General features: G+C 45.5%; 1 protein-coding gene across 5 annotated transcripts in view; it reads right to left on the reverse strand.

Annotated features, from left to right (window-relative positions):
• CTNNA2 (catenin alpha 2) overlaps positions 1-23694 on the reverse strand; it is a 944650-nt gene that overhangs the window by 578343 nt on the left and 342613 nt on the right. Inside the window, exon 1 of one of the 5 annotated variants that reach the window (XM_064481976.1) lies at positions 8330-8538. The exons of the other annotated variants lie outside the window; for them this stretch is intronic. The gene's annotated coding sequence lies outside the window, so the exon portion shown is untranslated. Of the gene's footprint in view, positions 1-8329; positions 8539-23694 lie in introns of those variants that run through there. 5 annotated transcript variants of the gene reach the window in all.

Raw genomic sequence — 23694 nt, forward strand, 5'->3', positions numbered from 1 at the left:
CTGTTTATATACATAAATGTGAACGATTACTATAAATGAGTCCTTAAAGCTTAATTTTAAAATTGATAAAAATGATCAGAAATCTCAGTAAAAGCCCCTACAATTTCAGAGAGAATGAGTCATTAGAAGCCTAACTTGTGCTATTACAGAGCTTTGGGGCTAAAAACATTTAGATCAATGAGGGAGGCATTGCTAGTTCTAGTAAGTATAATACTCCCCTAGCTTTTCTGAGGAATCAAAACAAAACAAACAAACAAACCAGACAAGGTCATGTGACCCATTCTGGTCTATGAAAAATGAACGAAGATAACGATGTCACTTCAGGACCAAGGCAGTGTGAAGCCCTGTCCTGCAGGGGAATGTGGAAGCCCTGTTTTGAGACGGTGGAGCCACCACACTGAATCAGCCGGGTAAACAGCTATCTAGACAGTCTCCTCCCAGGAACTGCAGAAAAAATTCGTCAGGAAGAAATAAACTTCGACGATGAATCCATCAAGATTTCAGCTGTGCCTGCAGCACAACCTCTCCTACTGACTCTTAACACCTCCTGCACATTCACAGCTCTGCTATCAATGTCTTCAGACATGGGGACCTACCTCTGAGCGATAGCTAGACTTCCAAAAGTTGCAAACTAAGTCTGAGTAGACTGTATAAAAATGCGCTATTCATTCCTTTATCATATCTGAGGTGCTTTATCCTGATTTCTGATAGATCTTTACTGCATAATGAAACAAATGAACCCAAAGATTTTTTTTCTTACTCCAGGAAGGACACTTCACTTCATTATTTTTGTAATATGAATTCTTTATTGGGTCTAATGACCAAAAACAGACAGTTTTCTCAATCATAGAGCAACAAGATTTACTTGTTCTAAGAGGTCAGGGAATTCGGAAGGAAAAAAAAAATACAAATCTAAGAAAACACAAGTAATTTTCTCATTAAAAATTGGAAGGTGTGCATTAAGTACGAGTGAGGCGTAGGTCCCTGAACACTCAGGAGATGGAGAAGAATTCAGAGATCAACAAATGTTGCACCTCTAGCTGTGGAGGACGATACAAAGGCTGAAGTCAAGTTCTGAGACTTCTTCAGTTTCCTAGTTTAGTTCCTACTGGGCCAAGGGGGTTGCTTCCATGTTGTTAACCAGCATTCATCCAAGCTCCCTTCTTTGCCTTGGTTGCCAGTAATCAATCTTTAAATAAGTGACCTAGAGTTTGTAGATGTGCAGGACCTTAAAGCATCATGTATTTGGCTCTACCTTAGTTTTTATTCAAATGCTTATGTCCCTTTCCTGAGCTTTCTCACTTCTTTTTTGTCTTATTCTTCCGTTTCATTATAAACCACTTCAAACGTTGCCTATAATTGGGTAGTTGTTAATAAATTAACAAATGAAATTACATACTTTCAAAGGCCCCTTTCAATTTTGACATTCTAGGGAATGTTTTTCCAGGCAATAGGAAGACTAAACATTTTAGGTATCAAGGTTGACTGCAAAATAACTTGCTCCTACGTATGAGTCGCTGTAAAGCAATCAATCAGACAGAGCTCAGTCCTGTATCAGGACATCGTGATGATGAGCTACCAGCTTATAACTCACATACCCACTTTTTCAGAGTTTTTCTAGAGACACTGCTTTCATCCAAGACACATCCCTCATGAGGCGGGAAGCCCCATAAAAAGACGGGCAGGACCAGGCAGGGCCACTACTCTCCTGCCAGCACCATCCGGTTCCCTGGCCCAGAGGCTCTATCTCACTTTTTGCCTCTAAAATGGCTTACTTATCCCTAAAGTTCTATTGGTTCCCTGAGCTCACTCCTGATTGGTCATTTCTCTCACTCCTGATTGGCCCATTTCCCTCACTCTTGATCGGTTATTTCTCTCCTGATTGGTCCATTTCTACAAAGCTTGTTCCTAATTAGTCAACTTTTGTTATACCTTATTTGCATATGATGTTGCAAAGTGTAAACTGGCAGCCTGTAAAAGCCTGTGTAAACCTACAGACGGGGTCCAGAGCTCGGAGTGTTAACACCTCTGGGCCCGCCAGCATAATAAACCTGAGTTCTCCAACTCTCGGAGTGCTGCTTGGTCTCTTGCCTGGATCCAGGTTGCTGTCACACTGAGCTGTAACACGGAATTATAACACTGAGCTGTAACACATTTTTTCTGCAACACTCAGGGATGTAACATAAAATAATCAATAAGCAAGAAGTGAGAAGAATCTAGAGATGGATTCCCTAGCTTCAAACTGGTAAATCAAACCATTTACAGAATCCTTGACCTTGAGCAAATTAATTGAACTTCATGTGTCAAATGAGCATAATGACAAATGGAGAGTTCTTATTTGGGGAATATTACATGAGATAATAGAACAAAGTATGTAAAATGGTGCCTGGCACTGCTCAATAAATGTTAGCTCCCATTGTCAGTAGATTATGTCTCGGGTCTTTCTCTTTCATCCTGCATCTACCAGCAGCCTCCAGCAACTCACTCATGTGCCTTCAGTTGGTATTTGTAGAGAGACGCTCTAGCCCAGACATCCCTCCTGAGTCTGGACCTTAACATCAAGCCACCCACTAACCCACCTCCACTGGGCACCTGACCCCTAGGCACTCCGCCTCGCCATGTTCAGAACTGATTTCACCACCTCTATCAGTGTTGGCTTCTGTCTATTTTCTCTGTCTCAGTGAATGGTAAAAACACCCCACCCACTCGGCTGCCCCGTGGGAAACCTGGGAGTCACTCCTGCCTCTTCCTCTTCCTCCCTTGCCCATGATATGCGACAGCCACTCATCAAAGCCTTGACAAGAGTCTCTCCTTGACCAAACTCCAGCCAGGCTCCTCTGAGCCCTCTCCTCGCCGAGGCTTCCACCTTGGCTGATAGAGACTTGAACAAACACTCATGTAGACTCAGAAGAGTTGAAGGCTGCCGAAAGAACTGACTGTCCCAGGCTACATCTGGACACAGGGCCCAGTCTCCCAGCCTCCGTAGGAGGGTAAAAGACTAACTTTGACAAGCCCCAGTTAGCAAATCCAGATGGTTTCACATGGACCAATGCCCTCTTCGCACCTTGCATAATTTTCTGCTTCCCTGACTCCACTCCAGTCCCCGCCATTTCCCCTCCTTGCTCCCTCATTTAAACACCAGTCACCTCTGCACAAGTCAGAATGAGGCTCAGTGCTTTCCCCACTGTCAGTCACTGAATCAAATCTGTTTTCACCACTTTAGCTAAGGTCCAGCTGTGTTTCTTTGATACCCTCTTGAGTTCAGCATCGAAGCTAAACACCACTCAGTTCCACCCGTGTCCTCCAGTCCTTGCTGCAGTTCTGGCCGCCACTGACTCTCACCTGGATTCCTGCAGCAGCCCCTAGTCCTGCCTTCCTCCAACCCACTTTCTACACAGTGAAGACTGATCGGTGCCCCCTGCACCCCTGTCTCAAAAGCCCTCAGAAATAGCTTGCCCTTGCTCTCAGGATACTCTCTAAACTCTCTAAAGTAGTCCTGTGGGGAGAGAGGGAGAGAGAGAGAAAGAGAGAGACAAAAGATAATGAGACATCATGAAAAGATGAAGAATGGGAGACACCAAAATTAGTAGCACTTTTCTATAGGACCCAGCGGCATTTCCCCAACTGCTCCCCTACAGTAACTGCTCCACCAGCATCTGTGATCTGCTGGGCAGGCAAGACCCGGAAGCAAATGCCCAGATTTGAAACCAAATTTTGTCTTCCCTAATGTCCCACATAAGCCCTACTAGACTGGTAACAGATTGATACCTATTGCACCCGAGCCAAAAAAAAAAAAAATATATATATATATACAGGTACCTAGTTATTAAGGCTTTGGATGGCTTGAGCCTCAGGAGGACTGATGAGGGTAGGGGCAGTGTCCCCTGATGAGAGTCATTGCTCTACAGGATTCACGGCCAGAGAACAATCCAGTCCTCCCAACACAGCTCAGATGCAAACCTCTGACCATCAAAGGTGACAGATAAAATTGGCTCAACCCTCAAGTCGCTAACAAATCCCCAAAAAAGGAAGTGGGAAGGGTCGCAGATACCGGGAAGTCCAGGGCACTCTGATAAATAGCTGTGGTGGGGCTCCTCCCACCCAACTCTGACTCAAGAAATCTATGCAGGACAAATATACAATCAAAATGTATGGTCTGGTTACCTGAATCTCACTGTTAAGAAATGAATACAAATAAACTCCCTGCAATGAAAACAGTCCTTCTCTTCCAGAAGGACAAACAAAATGAGTCTCGGTGGTGCACTTCTTTCTGGAAGAGAAGGACTGTTTTCACTGCAGGGGATTTATCTGTGTGGTTACCAAAGGGGAAAGGGCGTGGGAGGGATAAATCAGGGGTCTCGGATTAACAGATACACATTATTATATAAAAAGTAGGTAAATAACATGGACCTACTGTATAGCACAACAACTATATTCAATTTCTTGTGGTAGACTATAATGGAAAAGAATCTGAAAACATGTATGTATGTGTATAACTGAATCCCTCTGGTGTACACCTGAAACTAACATTGTAAATCAACTACATGTCGTTAAAAAATAAAAATTAAAAAATAAAAATAAATAGTCTCAGTGGTATAATCGTTAACCTGATATGAACTTCAATGAGGACTTGTTCACATGGAACAAGGAATCAGAGGGGACTTGACATTCTTTAGTTTGGGCCTGAGTCACCTCCTGCCGTGTTTCATTGTACTGTCAGCCGGGGACTCCTTGTATGCACCCCTTCCCTCCCCTGCACTCACCCAGGGCTGAGCACTTGGCAGGTGCCTGGTAAAGACCTGTAGATAAGCTGAATCAGGGCTGAATGGACACAACTCCTTCTGACCAGATAGTTTTTCACAGGCTGGCAAAGCTAACTGAGTCTGAAAGCACAGAAAAGTATAAAGAGAAATCAAAAGAAAAGAAAAATAACCTAGGAAGACACAAAGACTTTTAACATTTTTAAAGAGGGCTATATTTTAGGTTTCCAACAGAGAAAAACCTACACTTATTTCCCCAACAGGTGTGAGTCTCCTTGTATTATTACTAGCGATAATGCATATAGTTTAAAAAATTATTGATGTTAGAACAAAATTATTTTCTCTAAGGAAAGAATGATCCCAAATCCAGTTTTATAGTATATATATGGTAATGCTAAAAACAGACACATCTAATGGAAGCAACCTGTGTCCACTGACAGATGAATGGATAAAGAAGCAGTGGCATATATATATACAGTGGAATACTACTCAGCCATAAAAAAGAATGGAATAATGCCATTGCAGCAACACAGATGGATCTGGAGGTTGTCATACGAAGTGAAGTAAGCCAGAAAGAGAGAGGAAAATACCATATGATATCAATTATATGTGGAATCAAAAAAACTGACACAAATGAACTTATTTATAAAACACAGACAGACTCACAGACACAGAAAACAAACTTATGGTTACAAAGAGGAAAGGGGAGGGTTGAGGGATAAATTGGGAATTCGGGATTTGCAGAAACTAACCAGTATATATAAAACAGATAAAACAAGAAAATCCTACTGTAGAGCACAGGGAACTGTATTTAGTATCTTGTAATAGCCCATAATGAAAAAGAATATATATACATGTAGAGCTGAGTCACTATGCTGTACCCCAGAAACTAACACGACATTGCAAACCTACTATATTTCAATTAAAAAAACAGACACAACTAGATGCGGCCTGTTGACACTGTGGCCCGTTGTGGGGCTCTCACACTCTGTGGGGTGCTCAGCAGCATCCCTCGTCTCTGTCCACGAGGCGCCAGAAGTGCTCCTCCCCCCTCCATCTGGAACCAAATCTACCTCCCGACATCGCCAGACGTCCCCTGAGATGCCCAGCTGCCCCCGGGTCTACATGACAATTCCATCACTCACATCAAAGGAGGGCAGGAAGCGGAGCGTGTCTGTGTGTGCGTGACGGCGTGCTCACCGCTCATGCGTTTATAGAGTTAAATAAATTAGCGGATAAGTTATCCCCAATTATTTAATCAGTGCCTTCTAGTAATAAAGTTCCGGAAAACATTGCTTTAAACGCACCGAGAGCACCGAAAGGCCACGCACTTCTACTGTGCGCATCAGAACGCCAAAACCGCAGGGCGGAGCAAAACTCTGGTTCCTCCACAGCGGACCAGCAGAGGAGCCGGTGTGTAACCAAGGGAACCATGGCGTGTGTAAGCAGCAGTCTGGTCCCAGCGCAAGGCAGGAAGCCACAGTGCCCAGTGCAGCACCGGCCGGGAAGCCTTTGCCTTTTTTCCTTCAAGAGGACAAGCGAGGCTGACCTCTGCGGCGCGCTGCCGTCGCCCGAGGGGCGCGCGCGCTGACCGCACACTCTGCGCCTACAAGCGAGCGCCCTCCCCGCCCCCCGGGGGCTGTCGGCTCTTCTGTGGCGCATTTCACCTTCGGAAATAATCTGCTAGACCTTCAGAGCTTTACTCTCTGCGAACTGGGGTAAGATTCTTCTCAGGGTCAGTGTGAGGTTAACATGTCCTGACCCTGGACCTGTGCCTGATACAGAACACAGTAAATGCTTATGGCGTTGAAAATGCATGGACGGGACAAAAGAATACAAGAAAGTGCTCATCCACCGGCCAACTAGTTCTTGAACTTGTGCTGATGAAGAGACCTGAAGGGGCACGTCTGTCATCCGACAGAGCAAGAGGGGGCTCTCCTGAACGCAGACACGCCTACTCTCAGCTCAGCAACCACGACGGCGCCCTCCGCGGCGCCGGGCGGTGCGCGCTCGGTCCTGACTCAGTTCGCAGGGTGCAGGCGTCTGCGGTTTAAGTCCTGTTCACTCACCGTCCATCTCTCGCGCAGCTGGCCGGACTTTCTTCTCCAGCTTTAGTGAGGAGCAGCGAGCAAAAAGCCTCGTTACACCAGAGATAACGCATTCATCATACGTACCCGGAATGATGAAAGAAACACGCTCACAGCCGAGTAAGCCTTACACAGTTTCCCCTCGCGCATCGGAAGGGCGAACAGCAACACTCGGAATGACTCAGTGGTGAAGAACTGCTTAGAACCCGGCTCCAGGGGAATGAAGCCGGGGCAGAGGCCCCCGTCTGGATCAAACTCAGACTCAGTTTGTTCCCTTAGGGAAGTGACTTCTTACTTATTGCAGACGATTCACATGTGTGCTCTGTATCTCCTGCGGGGTGCTCTAAGGATAGAAAATAAGGCATCGCCCACACCCTCCTCTTCACTCACTCTGCTGCAGCCTCACCGGACTTCCTGCTGCTCCTGAGCACCCTGGGCCTCAGGGCCTTGGCACCTGCCGTCCCCTCTGCCTGCCCTGACGCCCCCCCCCCCCGCCCAGACATCTGCATGCAAGGTCGCCCCAGCGCTGCCTTTCGGAGCTACGGGACCTGAATCACAGCTTCAGTCCTGACGCCCTGTGTGCTCAGTGTGGCTCCTTTCCGGCTTTGTTTCTCCTTAGTCATTTTACTATATGACACTACAGGTGTCGCACTTCTTTGTATTTTTCCTCATTCGTTTCCCACACTGAAACAGAAGCTCCCGACAATAGGAATTTTTGTCCATTTTGTTCAGCTTCTGCCTGAAAGTGCTTGACACAGAGTAGGCCTTCAATTACCATCTGTTCAAAAACACAAGTGAATTAAGTCTGATAAATAACATTACTCAGAAAAAAAAAAAACTCCTTCCAACTTCCAACTCTCCTTTGGCTGTGAATTAATTGTGTAGAGGAATAAGAATTTAATTTAAGCGTGGCCAGTCTGAGATTTGGTTAGAGACAAGAAATCATTTTGGTAGCAGAAGTAGGCACGCCAAGGGCCAGCATTATTGTCAAGTTCTATGTCTTAAGGCACAAAGAAAGTGGTACCCGAAATAAGAATGTGTTGATCCCTCTGTACTTGGAAAGTCCACAGAAATCTATTTGCAGCTACGGGGCAACCAGCATGTGGTCTTCTTCATGCAAGGACTGGGCTCTATCTTTAGTCAGTTCTTCTAGTTCACCTTCACAGGCAGGTTTCTATCATTATCCCTATTTACAGATTGGTAAACTGAGGGCGTGATAAAGAAACCAGCTTAAATAAATTTCCCAAAGTGATAAAGCTTTATAATTTTTACTTATTTTCATCTGAGTATAGAACGACTCTTGTTAACAAGCTCAGATTTAAAAAAATAAAAAAATAAATAAATCTCGGTTCTGCCACTTTCTCACCATCTGGCCTCAAGCAACTTATTTCATCTTCGTGACCCTTTTGTCTGCGCCTCAACATGGAAGGCCCAGCAGCAACTACAGCTTGGAAACACCCGAAAGATAGCAGCTCTTAGTACCTGCTGGTGTCTCTGCAGCTCTCAGCGCTTCCTCAAGGCCACCTTCACTTCAGGAGACACCTGCCCCTTCCAGAGCACACGCAACAGCCTCATGCCTGCCCCCCTTTGCATATGCAGCCTAAAGCGAGGGCTAGCTTCCACCCTGGATTTCAATCAGAACAGGGAAAATACATTTAAAAAGAGAAAGGGAGATGAAAATATCTGAATTTGAAAGAAAGTGCCAAAAACATAAGAAGGACAGTAATCTTTTAGCATTTACATGAAAAGGAAAATAGAGACTTTATTTTAGGGCAATTAAAAAAAAAAGATTTTTTTTTTCTCTTTTGAATTAAGCTGCCACGTGGCCTCTCATTCGTTCTCTCTCTCTTTCTCTCAATGGAAATTTGAAATGGGAAAGTTTCCCAAATAATTTTAGATCAATCATGAGTTCATGTGGCTTTGACATCATAAATCCTGTCATGTTACCATGCCAACAGGCAGTGAGGAGCTCAAAGCTTTCCAAAGATATGGAAATGATGGGCTTAGATGTGATTCAGTTCTCCGCGGGGTGAACACTAACAGCATCACGGGCTATAGATAGCAAAGGCGACCATTGCACCCTCTCACCCACTCTCCCTTGTTTCTTTCAATGGGCACTGAAAATACACGATCTATTTTGGAAACAAAACCTGAAGATCCACTTTCCTAAGTGGACGCCCTGCATGTAATAAAAAGGTACATGACTCTTTTTCACATGCCTCTCGGAATGAACTCCCGTGTTAACCTAGACAGCCCCAGCTCTCACTCCACGTGTAACCTAACCCCCCATATCCAATTTCTACTCCTTCATTAGCACCCAAAGGTAAGGATGTGTGTGTGTGTGAGCACCCTCTCCCTATGCTGCGGAAAGCATGTAAGTCAAAGTGCCTAAAATAAAGAGGTGTGCATCCCAGAAATTAGAAAGGAGTGTACTTTGGTCATGGAAGCTCTTAAAAATACCCACAGCGTGAACAGCCAACTCGCCCAATGTGTGGTGTGTTTCTGTCCACCACTCTCGCCGGTCAGCTTGGCTTTGTTTTTATGTTTGTTTCTGTCTGAACTTCGGGGGAAACAGGTGCCACTGCAGAGCAGAAGCAGGAGCTGTATCTTCTCCGTCTCGACTACACTGCTGAAGAGATGGTGACATGTACACTTCATCTACTCTTTGACGATCGTAAAACACATTGAAAAAATGTTTTGCTGTCTTTTTGTGGTAGATTCTTAACTTCAAATCATCCCTGCGAACCGTGCCTGCTAGCATTCCCACCCACAGGCGGTCCCCTCCCTTGACTCTGGCCAGTCCTGTCACCTGCTTTAACCAAAGGACAATTTGGAAGTCGTGCTGCGCCAGTTTGGAGCCTCCACCTTAAGAAGTCCTGGCGTCCCCTGCCTTTATGCTTTAAGAAGCCCAGACTAGCCCTGGGGAGAGGCTATGTAGGGAGCACTGAGGCCACCAACCAACAGCCCCAGGTGAGAACTAAGCCAGCGGCCACAGCCACCTTCCAGCCATGGAGGCAAGGTCACCTTGGATGGGGACCCTGGGCCCAGCAGTGCTGCCCTGACTGACACACAGATGAACTGTCCCCGCCAACCGCTCTCCAAACTGCAGAGCTGTGGTTATTTTAAGTTTGGGGAAAGTGTGTTTCATGAAACGACGGGACCAGGAGTATCACACATTTATTAGTGAGGAAGACGTGCAGGAAGACAAACCTGGGTTCAGAGCCCTCCGGCCTTCCTTCGGCGTGATGTAGGGCAGAATATTAAAGCCCCATCTCCCACGCCGGAAAAGGAGGGGAACAGTAGCACCGAATTCCTTGGCGGCGGAGGGGGAGGGGTCATCGAGGGCACTCGTGTGAAGTCCTAGACACGCTCCTACCCAAGGCTAACCGTGCAGCGGACACGGACTAGCATGAACCCTGTTCTCCTAGGCATTATGGACCTAACAGAAGTGCACTTTCGAGTAAAATGCCACTGAATCCAGGAAGCAAGGCATATATGTGCAAAACAAAGAATATTATAAGAGAGGATTATCACATTCATGGTGATACAATTTTACACGTGTGCCTTGTGGAAGGGACGAGATGAGGTCCAAGAAAGCCTATTTCCAAGTGGAAGGGGAGGGGAGGACCATACCTATGCACTTCTTTTTTTTTTTTTTTTCTCCTTTTTTTAATTGAAGACTAGTCAGTTGACAATTTTGTGTCAATTTCTGGTGAACAGCATAATGCTTCAGTCATCTGTACATATACCTATGATTCTTTTTCATTATAAGTTACTGCATTTCTTTTTGAATTTAGCAAAAAATGCTCATCAAAGGCACAGAGGAGTAAAAGTCACATCTGTCATTCTTATTAGTCAGTCTTCAACCAACGGATAATAACACGTGAAGGAACTCCACGTGGGGCGGCCTAAAGTCCCCAGCATCTCACACCTTTTCAAACAGAAGAAATTGAAATATTGGGCCAGTGCTCCCAGCCCAGTATCAGTCAGACCCCAGAAGCCACATGTGCAAATGTCCTTGCTAAATTGATAGAATCCAGGAAGAAGTCCAAGAACGACCACAGATGCATTAGCCTCGGGGAGAAATCGCACTGTTAAATCACACAACCACCTCGAGTCTTCCCCTCACCGAGGGGCAATTCCTGCCACACTCCCAGGCACCCCCCCTCCATGTGTGACTTTCAGTTTTTTTAGATGTTGACACTTACATTTCACATTTAGCTTTCATCAAAGGATGAAAGGATGTCAAATTGCTTTGCTCACAGTAATTTACCGGAACCCTCAATTCTCCAGCATGGCCTGCCACTTATTATTTTTGCATCTAATACCTAACAGAATAGAATTCCTAGGGAAACTCTCCCAGTTGCAAATAGAAGGTGATGATATACTTAACTTAGATGTTGTGAATCCAGGAATAATTTTCCTTTTCTCTATAAGCAGCAAAACATCTAGCCCCGCAGGCAGCAGTAATAGCCACCTTGGTCCATTCAGGGTAGAGCAGAGGAGACTAAGAGGCCGAGTGTTTACTGACTACATTACAACATGCACCCTAGAAGACCAGGTATGTTTGGAATTGTGTTCCAGAAGAAAGACAGGTACTCGAATACAGTAAGCATGGATAGAATTTCTTCCCCAAAGCATTTCTGAAAAGAGGTCTCCAGCAGCCTCATGTCAATAGAATGGAAGTTCACCCATGGTCCGGCAAGATGCTGGCATGGCTGTGAAGCCCACTGGTTGTTGGGGGAGCCTTTCCACCTTGCCTCCCCTCACCGCCTTCCTCCTGTTCCTGGCAGTCCCCTCTCTCACCCGAATTCTTTCTCTGGGCTGCTTTTACTAGAAGCATCATTCATTCACCAAGCCCCATGAAGGGACTTCGTTCAGGAGGGCCTAAACTCTTGCCACTTTGAGGAGCATTCATATTTGCTGTAGAAACCCAAACCTTTCACAAACTCAGACAAAGTCGCAGCAGAATACCAGTCACTTTCCAGTTAGTAAGTTATTTCCACCTACTCTGAGGCTAATTCTTGCTCATGCCAAATAAAGGTACGCACCTGTCAGTAAAACCACAATTTGGCATGGTGTGTAATCTTGGAAACCGTAAAGCCAGACAATACCTTGCGCTGATTTTTAAACCTTGAACATCTGTCACATTTTAGTTGACTGGAAACAGAGATGAATACCGTGTTTTCAATAATCACTAGACACGAGTGACAGACGACCGACTCCGCTTTGGCGATCCGCCACTATTTCGGGACAAGCCGGGCTGACGTCAAGGAACAACTTCCACTTTCCGCCTGTAAAACCCTCCCTGGACCAGAGTGGGAACTACTGGTGGGAAAGTTCACCGACACGCCCCGCTCCTTTTCAGACACGCCCCTTTCAAAACCCACCAATCAGCATTTATCCTTCAGCATGTCTTATCTACATAAAAACCCACCAATCAGAACTTACCGCTCAGCACCCCCCCTCATTTGCATACGAACCCACCAATCAGCTCCTACCCTCAGGCGTAAAATAACCAAGTCGGTACCCAGAGAGTGGGCCCCAGTCTGATTGCAGACCCTTCTGCGGGTTTTTCCAAATAAAACTTGACTCTGCTGTTGAGCTGCATCTCATCTTTCCTGTCTCTCCCATTCTAATAACAAGTGAAAGGGGAAGAAACAGGAAGGCAGGCAGGCAGGGTGAGAGCACAGAAGAGGCAGGTTCCTGGGAGCCTCGGGAAACCTGTACCAAGATGTCGAGGCTCCAGGCTAGAAAATCAACCGAAGTGCCTTTACCTGCCTCTCTGTGGTCTCCTTAAACGTCCACCTCTGAGTAATTTACTTACAGTCGTCTCTCAATTTATTTGGAAGCATTTCTTTGTCTGGAATAAAGATTTGAGAAGGAGGATAAAAGAAACCTATAATTTCTTTATTTCTGACATCTTTCTTTTGACATCTCTACTGAAATGGAGTGGATAGAGGGACAGTCCTCTCCTTAGCCACTTTTTTTTATGCCAAGTGGTTAATTAGCTTAATCAAGAAAAAATGGATATAATTTGCTGTCCTCGAATTTCAAAAGAGTTATCTTTAGAGCATGCAGCTCATAGAAGAAGCTTGAGAGACGGTTGTTTAGTTTGCTGTTCCTTAAAATACCCAGCTCCATTCATAGCCAGATGCCCAATAAATGTGTGCCCTTCTTCACATCAGAATTCTGGGTTTTGTTCATTTAGTGGGTTAAACTGGATTTAACATTTGTTGTCTTTGATGTACAAGGAAAGCCAGGATAATGCAGTCATTAGACTTGGTTCCTGAAGTCAACAGTCTGAATTCCACACCCAGTTCTGTCACTTAATAGATAGTGTGACCGTGGACAAACTACTTAACCTCCCTGAGCCTACTTCATCATCAGCAAAATGAGGATAATCACAGAACCTGTCTCTGAGGGCTTAATTTGACTAGGCAACCCTTTCTTTAATACATTGAAAGCACCTAAAAAATCAGAAGAGTGTTCTTTTTAGAAGGAGTTTGTAACTCAAAAAGATTTTTTTAAAGCAACATTACCATCTGTTGTTTAATAAGGAATCTGTTTCAAAAAGACAAAGGAAGTGTATATACATTACAAAAAGGGAAAACACCAAATACCCAGATTAAAAGCAAAAATAAAACACATGCCCTTCTGAACATGTCCCCAAATCTGAATGAGTGATTTGAAAATAACTATAGCAAAGTTAGTAACTTACTAATGCCTGTCTTGGATGTGAACAGCTACAAATAGTAATGTGCCTAGAATTCCACTGGTAAGAAGAAATATATATAAGCATATATGATCTCATTACCTATTTCCACTAATTCTTTTATTTTTAGATGCTTCAAGATACTAATAGCTTCATTATTAAAACCATTGTAAGTCGGTTTCAATATTCAGCATGTATTAGGAACATGCACCATAGATGGCTCTCCTCAATAGTTAAAGCATTACCTAAGACTATAAAGTCATGTTCAATATGTCACATCCATATGGTAGAGTTCACATAAAATAATGATTTGAAATTGTGGGAAATGTTTCAGGTTTTTAAACTAATCGTGAGAGAATTCTGAGCCACATATTCCATGTAACAATTCCCAAGGCAATTCTGATCATTTCAAAATTTTGTAGCTTAGCATATGTCAAGGCATGCTAAAGATCACACAGCCTGGCAGAAAAAGGTCGCATTTCACATCCAATGTCATTCAGCTGGAGCTCTCTTTTAGCGGGTGCCCTCCCACATCGTGGTACAGAAAGTGCCTGTCACTTACATGCCATAAAATCGTGAACAGACAGGCAAATGAAAATGACTCCTCAAAGAGTGACTTGAACAGAGGGGGAGGGACGTCTTGAAATTAACAATGCTTCGAAATGTCATTCAAGCTCAGGGATTTGGTTCTGCCAGTTTCTAAAAAGTCACACTTAAAGGGACAGTCAAGTGTCCCCTGCCACCTAATGTGGCTTGCTGAGGTCAAATATTGGCACCCCTCCCATATGTAGGGTAAGTCAGATCAGGTCATTTATTTTAGATTAGACAGACTGGGAGGAAGAGCCCCTCTGGTCATCATGTAGGTTTCATGCATCTGATTCTCACCTTTTTCTGAGAATGGTCAGGTGAAATGAAGAGGAGAGATGAGCTTAGTGGGGATAGGAGGGATGAGGGATGGCCCTGTTGTGATAGGGAAGAAAAAAATCTGACTCCATACTAGATCCGTTCCTTTAGTGCTAACCCTGTGCTCCCTGGTTCCTGTGCTGAGTCATGCTGGTTCTGCATCTTTTATGAAAGAATGTTGCCTATAGCCTGAAATACACAGGGTAGCCCATTCTTAAGGCTCTGATCTTTAAGGGTATAACACTTTTCCATTCATACAGAGATAAAATGTTGCAGAACAGAGAACAGCATTTGCCTTGTTGGAGGTTTGCAGGAGCATCATGACCTGACCTACACGCACAGCTGCAAGAACAAAGGATTTCAACACCAAGAAGTTTGCAACAACCAATCACACACCCTCTTCTTTTAAAAGGAGCCTGAATTCTGACTTGCGGAAGATGGCTCTCCAGGACATTAGTCTGCCATCTTCTCAGTCTGCTGACTTTCCAAATAAAGTCGTTATTCTTTGCCCCAGTGCCTCATCTCCCGATTTACTGACCTGACATATGGTGAGCAGAACGAGTTTGGACTCGGTGACATCGCGTGAACAGGATGACGTTGCCCCAAGTCAGTCTGCACAACAATGCTGTTTGTTAACATCTGCATGTTTCCCCAGTAACCTCCAGTTTGTCTGACTGCATCATGCAGAGAATGACCTTAACTCTCTCCAATGCATTCTTCAGCAGAAAGTCATGGAGCAAGTCACATGTTCTTTCATAAATCAGAACCCATGGACGTTTGGGCTGTTAGAGCAAAAGATTTTGATAACATTTTTCAAAGAAAAACTTAATAATTTTCTTTTGTCCTCATGAGTTGTTAAAAGAGGAAAAGTAATATACCTTGCTTTTCAAACGTAATTTTTTTCAAACCTCAATCTGAATGTTGGCTCTGCCATTAATAAATCTGAGTGGTAATGTGAAGATCATGGGTAAATGCCTTAAACCCAATGAGCCTTAGTTGCCTCATCTGAAAAATGAGCTAATAATGTCTGTGTCTCAGGCTCATTGTATTGATTAGAAGATCCTGACATGTGGCAGAGGGTTCATTCCTCTTGTTAATTTCCCCTTCTCTTTCCATAAAATCAACTTAATTTGAGGGAGAAAAGAACAGAAGATAAGGGAAAATCCAGACAGAGGTGGGACTTCTGGATGAATCCACTTGCCATGCAAGTGTTCTGGGTCATTTTCTGTCTGCAGAGTGAACAGACTCACAGCTGACGGCCCCAGGGACACCCACGGGTATTTCTCACCAGCTTGACGCTACCTTCTACTGCATTCAAAGGCTGATTCCCACCTCCCTGGAATCACCGGCAATAACAAAGGTTTAGACAGGCACCGCTCTAGACGGATACAGAAATAGAAACATGGCTAGACATCAGTCAGGAAGATAAGTGATCACATTTCCAGCAGTCCTCCTGGCAGGGGTTGTCTGTGCGCCACTGTATCATTTAGGTCATTTCTATGAGGGAAGGCAAGATGCATTTAGCCCTGATTCAGTCACAGGGGAAATGGGCATCTTGTGGCAAAGGAGTTACTTAGCCCACTGTTTTGGGCGCATAACATGGCAGGGCTCGCGTGTGTGGTGTGTGTCCTGTGGCCCACATGACAGCCATGGCTATTTCTCTTGGCAGCAAAGACAGGTCTGTCCAACGGCCATTGCAGTGACCTTCTGGGGTAAGGGTGACAAAAAGCAGCTGGGTTCCTACTCGCATGACAGCGATGAGTGACTGACGGTGGCTGTCTGGAATTTGGTGCTGAGCTGTATTCTGTGGTTTGACTGAAAAAGCTGTAATCAATTAGTGATGTCTGGCAGGGCTGCTGAAACGGGAAGGGACAGCATGAGCACACCACATCTGTCCCCCCCTGGTTTAGGGCCCCTACTGTGCAAGGCTGACCTGGACAGTGGTCCTGGAATTGGCCCTCCGTCAGCAGCGCCCCAGCCTGGTGCGAGGATGGACCACACGGGCGTTGGATGTGGACACAGACACGTATCCACCACACTTACATCAGGGTGGCGGTCACACAACAGAAACGAGCACACACATGCTTTAGGAGACGGGGGGCTGCGGGGTGTTTTATTTCCAAATGTAAATCAGACGCTGTCAGGTATTCACTTAGAGCACAAGCTTCCAGGCACTGTGTGAAATATAAAACCCTTGCCAACGCTTACTGCAAGAGCAGCCGGCGCCCTGCAGCTGGGGCCGCGTGCTCCAGACGGCGTGAGGGGCCCGCCCACTGCCACTCTGCCACTGCGGCCCACCTCCTCGCCAGCACAGCTGCCTTTCATCTGCGCTGGGGGTCATGAAGCATTTAATAAGCAACACGAAAGCCCTAAAACAAAACAGAACAGAACAACTGAGTCTGGGTACTGACCAATGAGTGCAACTTGGTTTTTGATGAACAGGGAAAAACGACAGAAAATGTAGACAGCTCCAACCCAGACTCCAAAAAATAAATGACTGAAGATGCACCTTTGTTAAAAAAAATTTTTTAACAAAGAATAAAAAATAATTTAAAAATACAAATAAATTAAAATAAAAAAAATTTAAGATGCACTTTTGGAAGAAAGCTGTTTGTCTAGGATGTGGCTCTGATCTATCGAGGCCTCAGCGGCTTCAGCACTGCCCACTTTCTGACAGAAACAGACCGAAAGCGCACTACTGTGAGCTCACCCCCACCCAAGCCCCCCAGGTGCGAGAGCACGCTCACAGGTACCTTTAAATTACAGCCGCTGAGACTCCAGGTCAGATGGCGGGGCTAATCAAACAGCTTGCTAGCTGATCAGGGACCTTCCAGTCTAATCCTGTCCATGTCAACCCCCAAGAAAGGCAGCAGGGCAGCTCTCAGGTAGACCCTGTCCACCTGCCCCCTGATTTGCATCTTGTTCTCAAGCCCTTGCCACTGAAATCAGAAACCTCACTCGGCGTGGGGTCACGGAGCTCTTTCCCAGGACAGCCCTCTATGATGCTTGACTGGGGACGGGGAGCCTCGCCTCAGGCCATGAGGGAACAGTGCCTGGAGCTGCAAGGGGCAAGGCTGGGGCCAGAGAGAGACAAAGGTAGCATGAACTTGTAACCGAGCAGGACCCTGTGGGGCCTCCCCGGGCCAGACCCTCCCCCAAATCCCCCGCTGTAGCTCCTCTCTGAAGCTCCCAGATACAAGTAACCAAAAATGGCTTCCCTCATGCTAAAGCAAATTCTAGCCTGACTCTATATGGCACGTGTTTCTCCCTTCCTCAGAGCACTCACCCTCCCACTTAAGCGTCCTTTGTTCCAGGCACAGAAATGTCCAGAGACGGGACTGTTAACCTCCTGTGCAGAAGCCAAACACCAGACCGAGGCCCACCGGAGGGGGAGGACACGGTCTGACAACCACAGAAACGGAGGCCCCACCGACAGCCGATGCAGCTGCGTCAGGGAGGAAAGAACGCAGCCCCTGCACGTTCTCAGATGTTTATCAGAAGCTCTACCCCTTGGACTCGCATCATAAAACTCCCTGCTGCCCCTCCCCAAATCCGGCTCGCAGTCCTGAGGCATCAGCCCCAAGTGTCCCCCTCTGCCTAGGCAAGAAATAAAGCTGTTCTTTTCTGTTTCACCCAAAATCCTGTCTCCAGGTTCCAATTCAGTGTCAGGGCACAGAGGCCGGGATTCGGCAACTAACTGATAGTTCACATGTCAAGAGTTTGCACAGGTAAGTGCCCAGCACAGAACAGACGCTCAGAAAATTCCAGTCCAGCACAGCACACATAGTACAGTGCACTATGATGAGCCTACAGCTCCCCATCTTTTTTTTAAAAAGCTCCCTATTTTAGAGATAATGTACCTTGAGATCTGCAAATAGAATTTCTCATTTTCTATTCTACTTTTTACTCCAGAATCAAATATCTTATATCCACAACTTAATTCAAACAAGGGAAAATCTAAGTTCTATCAAAAAGGACTGGTGTTGATTTTCCATTTCTAAAGATCCTCTTTCTGAGGCCACGATGGCTGTGTAAAGGTCACCGCGTCACCCGGCGAGTAGTGAATCGGGAGCCCCTGCAAACACACGCTTGTCCCTTAGCGCGCAGCAGGCTGTCATTCACCCGCGGGCCACGGAACGACCTATCCTGCTCAGGGTTCAAAGCCGGGTCCTTGCTGATCGCGCCAGTCGAACAATTTCATTTCTATCAGTTGGTGGTTGTACTTCAGATTTTATGGATCCAGTGGGTCTAGTGAAATTTTATTACCCTGCAATAAAACAAGAAGGAAAAAAAGCTCTGGGGAAAAAAAAATTGATGTAATGTTTAAGGTCTTTGTTACCTTTATAAGCTCCAGTGTCCTTTTACATATAAACTAATAAATCAACCTTTTAAGGGAAGATGCATTCCTCAGTGCGAGCTCGATACGAGGTGCTAAGTCCAATCATAAAAACTATCAAGAAGTTGCTAATGGTTTTCCTACCTGAACAAGCACAGCCAAAGGAGAATCAATTGCAGGACAAGGATATAGTTTGCAAGTGTTTTCTCCTCATTAGCACATGGTAGTCAGTTGTTACCAGACGAAGGCAGCAACTTGAAAAAAAGTGGAGGGCTTTTATTATGAGCTATATTGCATTTGCCTGAATTTGCACATGTGTGTGAATTAGATTAAACAGTTCAACCATCAAATCCCTTACTATTAGCCACTCCTCATCTGCATGAGTTGTACTCATTGTAACTTTGCAGTTGAGTCAGCAGAACTGCAAGACAATCTTTCCCACAACCTTCAGGAGAATGGCTTTTTCTTACGTCAGGATCTTGGAAATATGACTTTAGTAGATTTCCTCCAGTGGATTTTAAGAAGTAACTATGAAGATACTAAATATTAGAATTAAACTAAAATTAAGTTCTTCGACTTATTTCACTGATGAATATATCTTTTCTCATAAACCTCTCTGTCCTGTTATACACTGAGGGCTGGTCACCGAAACTCAAAACCTTTTCAACATGAATTAGCATCACCACGTAGCCAATCTGAATATTCTGCATTGAATTCAGTTACGCAAGAAAGAGGTTTGAGAAGGCGGTTCACCTACTTACTATGAACAGAACTTTATGGCTCCTGGGCTAGCGTGGTAAGTACCGCTCAGCAGCTGAGACAAATAAGGGTCCCATTCCAGCCAAGTGCCTAGAAGAAAATCCTGCCAGGCTTTCTCTGCAAGGAGAAATACAATCCAGCAAAGAGCAAATGTCGCCGCTCCTGCTCGTGAAAATGGCTTAGAAGGGGCACAAGCCCACTCTTGTCCGAAGCGAAGGAGCACAGGGGAGAGTCAAGGGTTTCCCCCACAGCACTGGTAACAAGGCAGCGAGCTGTTTCCTGGATGGCCATGAGTACACGGAGTTCTTTCTGCAAGTTCCCAGAGGCCTGACCCTTTCAGGAGTCCTGCATCTCCGCGAGGCCAGGCAGCAAAAGCGGCCTAAGACAGTCCACGGCAGCCACCGAAACAGAGGATGTAAAAGAACAATGAAGTCATGACACTCATTCATCTTCTTTACATGAATTATCAACATGGTCGTGACAATGGGATTGGGATGTTTGATTACTTAACCTCTCTCAATTGCATTCCACATTTCTCAGCAGCTTATTCTATTACCAATTTTTGATCGAATTAGTGAAGTGGTAGACGTGGGGGGTTTGGGGGGGTGTAAATTTCTCTAAGTGTGCTTCCGATTCTTTTAAAAAGGCTACTCAGCGACTCTGTCCTGATTGTTTAGTAGGTCAGACAGACGAGCCATAGCCAGATGATGACACAGCTGGGGAGGGTCACCAGTGGTGCTGATTATCTACGTGTTAAGTGGGGGAAAAGCATTAAATGTCACATCTCTGGACTTTCATGGGATCCTGACATGGCCAAATCTACATTAGCAATGTGGTTACCATGCTGAACAATTTTTTTAGGAGTTACATGCCTGTATATATATATATATTTTGTTAACCATTTTTTTTTATTGAAGTATAGTTAATTTACCATGTGAAATGTCCCATGATTTGGTTACATATATATTCTTTTTCAGAGTCTTTTCCATTACAGGGTATTACAGGATACGGAGTATATAGTTCCCTGTGCTGGATGGTAGGTCCTTGTTGGGTGAAGGAATTTAGGAGTGAATGAACCTTACACGGAAAGCTAACACCCTAGATGATGCAAACGTGACTGACGATTTTCTCAACGTCCTGGAATGATGAGACAAGTCTGAAAAGAGAAGGAAAAACGAGACCAGCGTTCCACACAAACTGCACTCATGTCCTCGTGCACTGACACAAATTACCATGAACTCAGCGGCTTGAAACAATCAAAAGTTTATTATCTGTCTGTAGGTCAAAAGTTGACAGACGCCTTGCTAGACCAAAGCTCAGGTGTCCGCAGGCCATCATTCCCTTCTGGAGGCTGCAGGGGAAAATCTGCTTCTTTGCCTTCTGTAGCTCCGAGAAGCCTTCCCCGTCCCTTGGGTCTTGGCCCCTTCTCCCCTCTTCACAGTCAGTGACAGCAAGTCTGGCTCTGCCCACCTCTTCTGCTGCCCTCACCCACTTTCGAGGCCCATCATGATCACACTGAGCCCATCTGGACAAGGTCCTTAATTAAATCATATCTGGAAAGTCCCTTGAAACACGTAAGGTAACACATTCCCAGGTCCCAGGGACGAGCATGTGGACATCTTTGGGGGAGTCATTATTCTGCCTAACACACAAGGTTAAGAGAGAAAAGAAGGGAGAGGGTACAGCTCAGCGGTAGAGCACATGCTCAGCAGGCACAAGGTCCTGGTTCAATCCCCAGTGTCTCCATCAAAATAAATAAATAAACCTAATTACCCACCCCTCTCCCCCACAAAAAAAAAAAAAAAAATCTGCAGAAGAGAAAAGGAGAAAAAGCTAGTGGAAGACAAAGAAAGAAACAAACAAGGTTAACTTTGGTCTGGTGAAATGAAACCTGGAATACTGAGTTAAGTTCTGAATTTACAGTCAAAGAGGAACAATCTTGACTAGGAATCTGTTCAAAAGTGTGATCAGGATGGAGGAGAAACTTACTCCCAAGTCACGTGAATAACATTTGAAACAATTCAGACTGATCAACTCAGAGAAGAAAAGGCCTGCGTGCAAACGACCCCCCTTCAAGGATATGAAGAGCTGTCAGGGATTGTATTTCCTCCTTAACGTGATGGGGGGACAGGTCATCATTAAAGGAATTAAGAAACAAACACCTTTTAGCTGAAGATAGTAACAATTAGAGCCAAGTGAAAAAGGAATGGGTAGTTTGGGGCAGTAAAGCTGAGAACAAACTTGGCATCACCCCGTAGAATGAATAAAATGCTTTAATTTCGTGCATTGTTGCATATGAACGTCTCAGCACATCTGAGATCCACCACAGGTACTGGGCAGAAAGACAAAATCCAGTGCAGGTGGTACAAGACACGGTGGTAAAGGGACAGCTCACAGAGGGGCAAGGGCAGGGTTAAGGGAACTAACAGGGGACACTGAGACTCACGGAGACTGCCACAGCAGGAAGCGGAAGTCTCAAGTAACAGCCCTCGAGTGCATGGAGCAGGGCGAGAACTGCACGGGCCAGCGAGAGCCAGAGTGGACCGGGAGGGGTGCAGTCAGAACAGGCAGCCCAGAGCAGTCAGAGAGCAGGGAGGAGGTACCTGCCCGCTCTCCCCTCGCCCGCCTCCATCTCCTGCTGGTGCCCCTCTCACTGGTCCAGCCCCGTAGCATGCTGGTAGGAAAGAGGGCAGGGAAGATGCTTTCTGAAGGGTCCGCCTTCCAGGGCACAGAGTAGGATGGAAAACGGTGAAGAATGGATAGAGCAGGAGGGGGAAAGGAGAATGACCACCACAGCACTACTCCGTTTCTTTTACAAACGAAGACCATCATCAGGACGTGGAGAGGCTAACTAGTTCCCTCAGGGTCTCGCAGGGCCAGGACACAGACCCGGCCTCGGAATCACCCAGCGCTCAGCATGTCCCACGACAGTGCACGGCCCGTCTCTGTCACTGGGGTTTTGTAGGAGGAGCTGGAGATGCTGAAAGGGGAGTCGTATTTGTGAAGAGGGTTCGGATGAGATTTTGCCACTTTTCTCACATTCTGGAATGTTCCGACTCTGTGATTCCACACTCGCCCTCTTCCGCTAGATCCACCTGATTTTTCCATTTCCGTTCAGATCTAACTACCTTAATCAGCTTTAAACCCTGCAGAAAGTACAGGGACTCCAGGTGGATGAAAACCAGTCAAGATTCTGAAGACTCTCTGGATAAGGCAGGGCATTACTCATTCTGTCTCTGCAGCACCGATTCTTGTCCGTCTGTCCTTCCATCCATGAGAGGGGTCGGGGAGTATTCCGAGATATGCATTGAAATTGGATGAACTGAGACTTCCAAGGAAGCTGGTTCTGACAGTTGGGGGAAAAAAAGTTTGGCAAGTGCTTTACCGTTTTAAAAATTACACTGTTCAAAAATTTTATGGTCATTAATAAACCCTAGAGATTGGAAATAATTACAAAGTAGCCTTTCCTGTTTCTTTTGCCTAAATCTTCAAATAAATAAAGGAGTACTTTATATTGCATACGGTATGGCTCTTGAAAACAGCATGAAAGTACTTCTTCCTTCTCCAAGTCCATTTTCCCATCACTTTCAATATACAATTACAGCGTGTTGTCTTTAAACGTAAACATAGCCCCAAGGTATCAGAGGGTCACTTTTATAATAGCACAGACTCTTTGGTATTCTGCCAAAGGAAAACATTTTGCGGGAGGCTAAAACACGAGTCATGAAATATCAATGTAAACTAACTGATTAGAGCAGAAGCAACATTTTGAGCAAAATTTTCTGGAGCCTCAGTGTACAAAAGGGATACAAGCCAACCCCTCTGGATGTGCAGGCATGGAGTGGGCAGAGGGGCATCCATGCCGCCTCTCACAGCCTCCCTCCCAGACAGCCCCTGGGCGCTTCTGCTTCACGGATTGAAACCATTATGCCCTGGTTTTATATTCAGTCACTAGCCTGAAGCTACGTAGCAGTTTGAGTGTGATTAGGAATTACACATGTCCTCTTATTTTGGCAAACTGGTGAGAGGGTCTCTCTGAGGATATAATCCGGGGGGGGGGGGGGCGAGAGCATCCCCTCTCACCTCACAGAAGGAGGCTGGTGTGCAGGCATCGTCCCAAGACCGCCGCTCTCG

This window comes from Camelus dromedarius, chromosome 33, assembly GCF_036321535.1.
Source record: "Camelus dromedarius isolate mCamDro1 chromosome 33, mCamDro1.pat, whole genome shotgun sequence".
Taxonomy (NCBI): domain Eukaryota; kingdom Metazoa; phylum Chordata; class Mammalia; order Artiodactyla; family Camelidae; genus Camelus; species Camelus dromedarius.